The sequence below is a fragment of the Pseudophryne corroboree genome, chromosome 7, assembly GCF_028390025.1.
Source record: "Pseudophryne corroboree isolate aPseCor3 chromosome 7, aPseCor3.hap2, whole genome shotgun sequence".
Lineage (NCBI taxonomy): Eukaryota > Metazoa > Chordata > Amphibia > Anura > Myobatrachidae > Pseudophryne > Pseudophryne corroboree.
The window spans coordinates 246,260,555-246,269,972 of record NC_086450.1 but is presented as its reverse complement, the minus strand read 5'-3'; the positions used below and the strand labels follow the sequence as shown (position 1 = coordinate 246,269,972).

The 9,418-nt window shown below is 39.8% G+C and overlaps 4 pseudogenes; 2 read left to right on the top strand and 2 right to left on the bottom strand.

Annotated features, from left to right (window-relative positions):
• Nucleotides 1–1,977: 1,977 nt before the first annotated feature.
• On the bottom strand, nt 1,978–2,097 carry LOC134947263 (5S ribosomal RNA; annotated as a pseudogene).
• Nucleotides 2,098–2,319: 222 nt separating this feature from the next.
• Nucleotides 2,320–2,439, bottom strand: LOC134947185 (5S ribosomal RNA; annotated as a pseudogene).
• Nucleotides 2,440–7,302: 4,863 nt separating this feature from the next.
• LOC134947184 (5S ribosomal RNA) lies at nt 7,303–7,422 on the top strand (annotated as a pseudogene).
• Nucleotides 7,423–7,644: 222 nt separating this feature from the next.
• Nucleotides 7,645–7,764, top strand: LOC134947262 (5S ribosomal RNA; annotated as a pseudogene).
• Nucleotides 7,765–9,418: the final 1,654 nt, after the last annotated feature.

The following is a 9,418-nucleotide window of genomic DNA, read 5'->3' as shown; positions in this document are numbered from 1 at the left end:
ACTGCGAATGAAGCTGGGGTTTGCTGGAAAACTGCGAATGAAGCTGGGGTTTGCTGGAAAACTGCGAATGAAGCTGGGGTACACTGGAAAACTGAGAATGAAGCTGGGGCTCGCTGGAAAACTGCGAATGAAGCTGGGGTTCGCTGGAAAACTGCGAATAAAGCTGGGGTTCGCTGGAAAACTGCGAATGAAGCTGGGGTTCGCTGGAAAACTGAGTGACTACTGGGAAGCCGGAGTCGTACACTCTGCTAGTGCTAGGTGCGGAAACAGGAAAGGCAGGTTGCACCATAGGGCACTAGTATGGGAGAGTTGGAACTGCACCAGAGAGGGAAATCACCAGGGAGTCAGGCTATGCACAGGAAAGGTCCGCAGGAGAGTCCACAGTGAACTGCACGCTGGAAGACAATTGAAGCACTGACAATCTTCTGGGTGCTGGAACAAGATATTTATACTTGCTGGATAGCAGGGATTGGCTGACAATTATGCCCTGGCTCCAGCAACACTGTGGATAGGTGAGAATGATGACATGTGATCCAAATCCAAAATGGCTGCACCCATGAACGGAGATTGAAGGGGAAAGAAGCACTCTGAACCATGTGTTATACAACAATGGCGGTGGAGGCCGCAACAGCAGAAACTCCACGCGCCCAGACGCGCACAGTGGCCAAAGAGCACACAGAGGACGCGCATCCAGCAGAGGACCATGGGCGCGGTAGTGACACCCACGCCGGGACTAAGAACGCCGCACCACTGCAAGTGCACACACTGAGGAGGCCGCTAAAACCAGCGCTGCAGGTAATAGCCAAAACCATAGCTATAGCCCAGCCCTGGCTCGCTGAGCCAATCTCTGAAGGCACCTAACAGGTAGGAACTGACGTCTAGTTACCCGGATCGTGAACAGCACTGTTGTAACAAGAACAAAAATAACACCTACATACTAAATGGGGTAAAATTAGGGGATTCTGTACTGGAAAAGGACTTAGGTGTCCTCATAGATAGCAAACTAAGCAGTAGTACCCAAAGTAGGACTGCAGCAAAGAAGGCTAATAAGATATTAGCATGCATAAAACGGGGAATTGATGCTAGGGACGAGAGTGTTATTCTCCCGTTATATAAATCACTTGTGAGGCCACACCTTGAATACTGTGTACAATTCTGGGTACCATACTACAAAAAGGATATCCTGGAGCTAGAAAAGGTTCAGAGGCGGACGACCAAACTAATTAAGGGTATGGAGACGCTGGAATACGAGGAAAGGCTTGCAAGGCTAGGCATGTTTACACTGGAAAAGAGGAAACTAAGGGGACATGATCAACATCTACAAATATATAAGGTGACAATACACAGATCTTGCGCAGGACCTGTTTTTGGTTAGATCAAGGGAGAAGGGTGTTTTGGGAACCGCACAAGTCTTAAATTATAATGATCAGTAGCCTCTGAATAAACTGAATTATCCCGAATTACTTCTAGATATAGCAACAAGGGGTATGGATAGTTAATCCTAGTCCCAATTAATCGTTGCTTTCAGTGGTGCTCCCAAGAGTCAATTTTAAGCAGACAGAAAAAAACAAAACAAAGAAGTGTTGGAAAGTAGACTCTTTTTTGGGAGCACCCTAATTCAGATGGAGGAAATATGATTTATCAATACTGGTAAAATCATTTTTATTAGGTTATTCATTAAAAATTTTTGGAGTATCTGCGTGAAAAATTATAAGCTTAGCGAAAATATAGAACACATTACACATGGTACGTGATAACCATATCACAATGTATCAATTGCCGGAAATTAATGGCTGTGGTTACAAAGTTCATTAATCATTACACATTCGAACTCATGTGATATATGACCATCATTTGTTCAGCAAGTATCCATCATAGATTACAATAAATGCTGAGAATTAAATCATAGGTCATATGAAAGTCAGGTACCCAATAGTATATATGTATAGATGGGTGACACTGTATAGGGGAGTCAATTTCTTGCAGTACCAGGGTGTTCAGAGGTGGTCTCCCATCCTAGTACTAACCCGGCCTTTCACTGCTTGGCTTCCAAGGTCAGAAGAGATTGGGCATCTCCAGTGATGTATGACCGCAAATATTGTACTCTCCCTTTAGGATCACCAAAATGCGTGCAGCCACTTGGTTGGATTACCCTCTAGCTAGGCAGTCACAATTATGATATAGACATATTTGACAGCCTATTTTGTAACGGAAAAGTTACTAAGTATCCACAATTTAGGCTTGCCTTTTCACTGATGCGAACCGATTTTTTAAGATGCCCAATATTTTGGGTGTGGATGACACTATAGGGGAGTCAATTTGTTGCAGTACCTGGGTGTTCAAAAGTGGTCACCCATCCTTTTACTAACCCGGCCTTTCACTGCTTAGCTTCCAAGGTCAGAAGAGATTGGGCATTTCCAGTGAGGTATGACCGCAAATATTGTACTCACCCTCCTGAATCATCCAAATTTATAAGTAGTGATTGCCAAGGGTAGCAAATTATATATACATGTGGTGCAATAAAGGGTTAAGTAAGATAATATGTAGCCACCTGGCTTAATCCCCTTGTAACATATCAACCACGAAAAACAATATACTCATGAGTGAGGGCCTGTTATGTGGGTAAAATTCCTGAACACCACACAATGTCCACAATTAGGACTTGCCTATCACTCCTGAAAATACCCAAAGAGCACCAGAACGGCCGGACAAAGATTAGTAACCATATAAGTGCAGGATAGAATTATGCTGCACAGAAATAAATTTTCTAAATAGTCAATTTATAGTACACCCTTAAGCACTAAACCAGACAATAGATTAGAGGTGCCTGATGCTTGTAACCTCTCATAAATACCTGCATATATTGTGAGAAAGCAGGCTAGAAAAAGGTGCTTGTAGATGATTTGCACATATGTTGATTTGCTTGAGCCTATTAAATTCAAAATTAAGAGCATTTGCTGAGATTTGCCATTGTTGAATTTCAACAGAAAAAACACATTCAGTGCTTCCTATAAAATTGATATCAGCTTGCTGTTAATGTTTGTAGCCATGTGGGTATTGCTTGAGCCTAATAAGTTCAAACTTCAGAGCATTTGCTGAGATTAGCCATTTTTGAATTTCCAAAGAAAAAACAGTCAGTGATACCTATAGAAATGATATCAGCTTGCAAATAGTGTTTATAACCAATGTGGATTAGTCCCAATTGTATACCTTGATGCTGAGGAAAAAATCCTTGTGGTATTATTAATATGGACAGTTTATCCTGTATTGCTCTTTACCATGGTATAAATGTGGCAATACGGCTGGAAAGTATAATGTCACTTGTATGGCTACTATGGCTCAAAGACAGGAAGGAAGAAAGAGAAGAGAAGAATAAAGAAGGAAAAAACTTTTATGCTGACAAGCTGATTATTAGTATGTGCAGTTCGCAATGAAGGGAGTGCAGGGTATACGATACCAGCTCCGATTGTTATGAGACCCGCCCGCTGCCGTGCCCGTGCTCCAGAGACTTCAGGGGCTGCTGCGGCGTGTGGTCAAGGTCTCCCCGTTCAGATAACGGAGCTTGCGGCCGTTGCCTGGTGACCGTCCTCGGGATTCCGGCTAGTGCGGTCACGTGTGCGCATCACGTGATCGCAGTACTTCCTCCTGACGTACGTTTCGCATAGAATGCTTGATCACAGGACGTGCGGTATCAGCTGGAAGTTGCAGTTTTTAAACAAGAGTGCTAATGATTGATTAAACCTGATAATTGTTTAACACTGGGTCAACATAGATTGGATCATTTAATTGCAAGGTTGAGGATAATGGATGTTTCTGTAGGACAACAATTAAGGAAGTGTGGATAATATATAAAACCTTATGATATATATTATGCAGGAGATGATTTAGTAAGAGCTGTATCTTGATGTCATGGTTACTTCTATATTTATATACCAATTGGATTATTGATGGGCTAAATTCATAAATTGATTGAGATAGCCTTCGTTACATGTAATGAATTAATATTATACTATGCTACATATAGATTATATAAATTACCAATTCAATGTGTGTATATTAATATTTGTGAAGGCTCTATGATTTAGCACTGGATTGTGTAGAGATTATTTATTATGAACATATTAGAAGAGGGGGATAATTTATGAAGTGTTGGAGTAAATTATGGTAAATTAAAATGAATTAATAGGAATATAAATTAAGATGGGCATTATCTTAGATATGTTGTATACATTAGACAAATTGTGAAGGCTCTGTGATTAACACTGGATTAGGTAGAAATTATTATCATACCGATTATGAACATATTAAGACAGGTGAATAATTAGAGGTGTGTGAGAGTGAATAGTAATTAATAATGAATTATTAAAAAGTGAATTATAATGGACATTGTATTCAATATAGTGTGTGTAAATTTAATGATTTATTAGGAATGAAGTGATGCTAATAAATAATAATATGTGTGGTATGAATTAAGAGGGAGTGTATGTAATATAGGGGTGCATATGGGAGAGTGAAATATTGGTGGCTATAGTGTTGTGAGATAAATTGTATAATACGAGGGCAATTAACATTTTATAAAAATAATGACATGAAGAGCCCATAATTAACTTTAGTTAATTATGGGCTCTTCATGTCATTATTTTTATAAAATGTTAATTGCCCTCGTATTATACAATTTATCTCACAACACTATAGCCACCAATATTTCACTCTCCCATATGCACCCCTATATTACATACACTCCCTCTTAATTCATACCACACATATTATTATTTATTAGCATCACTTCATTCCTAATAAATCATTAAATTTACACACACTATATTGAATACAATGTCCATTATAATTCACTTTTTAATAATTCATTATTAATTACTATTCACTCTCACACACCTCTAATTATTCACCTGTCTTAATATGTTCATAATCGGTATGATAATAATTTCTACCTAATCCAGTGTTAATCACAGAGCCTTCACAATTTGTCTAATGTATACAACATATCTAAGATAATGCCCATCTTAATTTATATTCCTATTAATTCATTTTAATTTACCATAATTTACTCCAACACTTCATAAATTATCCCCCTCTTCTAATATGTTCATAATAAATAATCTCTACACAATCCAGTGCTAAATCATAGAGCCTTCACAAATATTAATATACACACATTGAATTGGTAATTTATATAATCTATATGTAGCATAGTATAATATTAATTCATTACATGTAACGAAGGCTATCTCAATCAATTTATGAATTTAGCCCATCAATAATCCAATTGGTATATAAATATAGAAGTAACCATGACATCAAGATACAGCTCTTACTAAATCATCTCCTGCATAATATATATCATAAGGTTTTATATATTATCCACACTTCCTTAATTGTTGTCCTACAGAAACATCCATTATCCTCAACCTTGCAATTAAATGATCCAATCTATGTTGACCCAGTGTTAAACAATTATCAGGTTTAATCAATCATTAGCACTCTTGTTTAAAAACTGCAACTTCCAGCTGATACCGCACGTCCTGTGATCAAGCATTCTATGCGAAACGTACGTCAGGAGGAAGTACTGCGATCACGTGATGCGCACACGTGACCGCACTAGCCGGAATCCCGAGGACGGTCACCAGGCAACGGCCGCAAGCTCCGTTATCTGAACGGGGAGACCTTGACCACACGCCGCAGCAGCCCCTGAAGTCTCTGGAGCACGGCCACGGCAGCGGGCGGGTCTCATAACAATCGGAGCTGGTATCGTATACCCTGCACTCCCTTCATTGCGAACTGCACATACTAATAATCAGCTTGTCAGCATAAAAGTTTTTTTCCTTCTTTATTCTTCTCTTCTCTTTCTTCCTTCCTGTCTTTGAGCCACAGTAGCCATACAAGTGACATTATACTTTCCAGCCGTATTGCCACATTTATACCATGGTAAAGAGCAATACAGGATAAACTGTCCATATTAATAATACCACAAGGATTTTTTCCTCAGCATCAAGGTATACAATTGGGACTAATCCACATTGGTTATAAACACTATTTGCAAGCTGATATCATTTCTATAGGTATCACTGACTGTTTTTTCTTTGGAAATTCAAAAATGGCTAATCTCAGCAAATGCTCTGAAGTTTGAACTTATTAGGCTCAAGCAATACTTACATGGCTACAAACATTAACAGCAAGCTGATATCAATTTTATAGGAAGCACTAAATGTGTTTTTTCTGTTGAAATTCAACAATGGCAAATCTCAGCAAATGCTCTTAATTTTGAATTTAATAGGCTCAAGCAAATCAACATATGTGCAAATCATCTACAAGCACCTTTTTCTAGCCTGCTTTCTCACAATATATGCAGGTATTTATGAGAGGTTACAAGCATCAGGCACCTCTAATCTATTGTCTGGTTTAGTGCTTAAGGGTGTACTATAAATTGACTATTTAGAAAATTTATTTCTGTGCAGCATAATTCTATCCTGCACTTATATGGTTACTAATCTTTGTCCGGCCGTTCTGGTGCTCTTTGGGTATTTTCAGGAGTGATAGGCAAGTCCTAATTGTGGACATGGGCCCTCATTCCGAGTTGTTCGCTCGGTATTTTTCATCGCATCGCAATGAAAATCCACTTAGTACGCATGCGCAATATTCGCACTGCGACTGCGCCAAGTAATTTAACAATGAAGATAGTATTTTTACTCACGGCTTTTTCATCGCTCCGGCGATCGTAATGTGATTGACAGGAAATGGGTGTTACTGGGCGGAAGCACGGCGTTTTAGGGGCGTGAGGTTGAAAACGCTACCGTTTCCGGAAAAAACGCAGGAGTGGCCGGAGAAACGGTGGGAGTGCCTGGGCGAACGCTGGGTGTGTTTGTGACGTCAACCAGGAACGACAAGCACTGAACTGATCGCACAGGCAGAGTAAGTCTGAAGCTACTCTAAAACTGCTACGAGGTGTGCTAATCGCAATATTGCGAATACATCGGTCGCACTTTTAAGAAGCTAAGATACACTCCCAGTAGGCGTAGGCTTAGCGTGTGTAACTCTGCTACATTCGCCTTGCGAGCGATCAACTCGGAATGAGGGCCATTGTGTGGTGTTCAGGAATTTTACCCACATAACAGGCCCTCACTCATGAGTATATTGTTTTTCGTGGTTGATATGTTACAAGGTGATTAAGCCAGGTGGCTACATGTTATCTTACTTAACCCTTTATTGCACCACATGTATATATAATTTGCTACCCTTGGCAATCACTACTTATAAATTTGGATGATTCAGGAGGGTGAGTACAATATTTGCGGTCATACCTCACTGGAAATGCCCAATCTCTTCTGACCTTGGAAGCTAAGCAGTGAAAGGCCGGGTTAGTAAAAGGATGGGTGACCACTTTTGAACACCCAGGTACTGCAACAAATTGACTCCCCTATAGTGTCATCCACACCCAAAATATTGGGCATCTTAAAAAATCGGTTCGCATCAGTGAAAAGGCAAGCCTAAATTGTGGATACTTAGTAACTTTTCCGTTACAAAATAGGCTGTCAAATATGTCTATATCATAATTGTGACTGCCTAGCTAGAGGGTAATCCAACCAAGTGGCTGGACGCATTTTGGTGATCCTAAAGGGAGAGTACAATATTTGCGGTCATACATCACTGGAGATGCCCAATCTCTTCTGACCTTGGAAGCCAAGCAGTGAAAGGCCGGGTTAGTACTAGGATGGGAGACCACCTCTGAACACCCTGGTACTGCAAGAAATTGACTCCCCTATACAGTGTCACCCATCTATACATATATACTATTGGGTACCTGACTTTCATATGACCTATGATTTAATTCTCAGCATTTATTGTAATCTATGATGGATACTTGCTGAACAAATGATGGTCATATATCACATGAGTTCGAATGTGTAATGATTAATGAACTTTGTAACCACAGCCATTAATTTCCGGCAATTGATACATTGTGATATGGTTATCACGTACCATGTGTAATGTGTTCTATATTTTTGCTAAGCTTATAATTTTTCACGCAGATACTCCAAACATTTTTAATGAATAACCTAATAAAAATGATTTTACCAGTATTGATAAATCATATTTCCACCCTCTGAATTAGAGTGCTCCCAAAAAAGAGTCTACTTTCCAACACTTCTTTGTTTTGGTTTTTTCTGTTTGGTTAGATCAACAGAGAACTCGTGGACACTCGCTCAGGTTAGAGGAGAGGAGATTCCGCACAATACGGCGTAAAGGCTTTTTTACGGTAAGGATGATACATGTTTGGAATTCCCTGCCTGAGGGAGTTGTAATGGCGGACTCAGTCAGCACCTTTAAGAATGGGTTAGATAAATTCCTAATGGATAAGGATATCCAGGGTTATGGTGCATAGTCACTCACTATAGTTATTATAAAAAAAGAGAGGTAAAACGTAACGGCAGTCATCAACATCAGTCAAAATTTTATACCAAATAATCCTGCATAGGAGACCACAAATAGGTTGAACTCGACGGACAATTGTCTTTTTTCAACCTTATATACTAGGTTACTATGTATCTGTGTAAAATCCTTCTCTCGAAGTTGTCCGTCTCCTCGGGCATAGTTTCTACACTGAGTCTGGTAGGAGGGGCACCAGACTCAGTGTAGATACTGTGCCCGAGAAGATGGACAACTTCAAGAGAAGGATTTTACACTTCTCACACTGTCAAACTCTTAAAGTGCCAATGGCTCCTAGTGGACCCGTCTATACCCCATGGTACTAATGTGGACCCCAGCATCATCTACGTACTACGAGAAAAGGATTTACCGGTAGGTAATTAAAATCCTATTTTCTTAATATATTTCACAGGGCATACTACTCCCCTCATAGGCAATACCTTGCAGGTATGTCTGACTCACATGAGTGCCGCAGTCCAGAGGAAGACCTATTGCATAACTTTTGGGGATGCCCCGGAGTAAGGCATTTCTGATTGAGAGTCAAAAAATACTCCATGGACCACCTTGTCAACTTTGTACCATTTACTGTGGAATGGGCAATTTTTGGTATTATACCTGATGGCCAGAGGGTCTCTAAGGGGCTTAGAAAATGACTGCTGGCAATTAGTGCAGCTGCACACACATCTATTTTCCAAATATGGATTCATCCCTCCCCACCTCCTATGACCCTTTTTAGTGAAAAATTACATCACATTTTTCAAATGGATTGGCTGGAAATGACCTTAGAAAAGGATTAATGGATATCCAAATTCTTTGAGTCATGGGAAACCTACATAACTATCTTACCAATAGATTTTTAGGAGCGCATTAGGCATTCCGTTCAAAATATGGAATGGTACGAAGAAAGACTTTTACTAGGTGAACCCCCTAAACTCTTGGACACTTGAGATATCTTTCAATGTACACTTCATAAGGT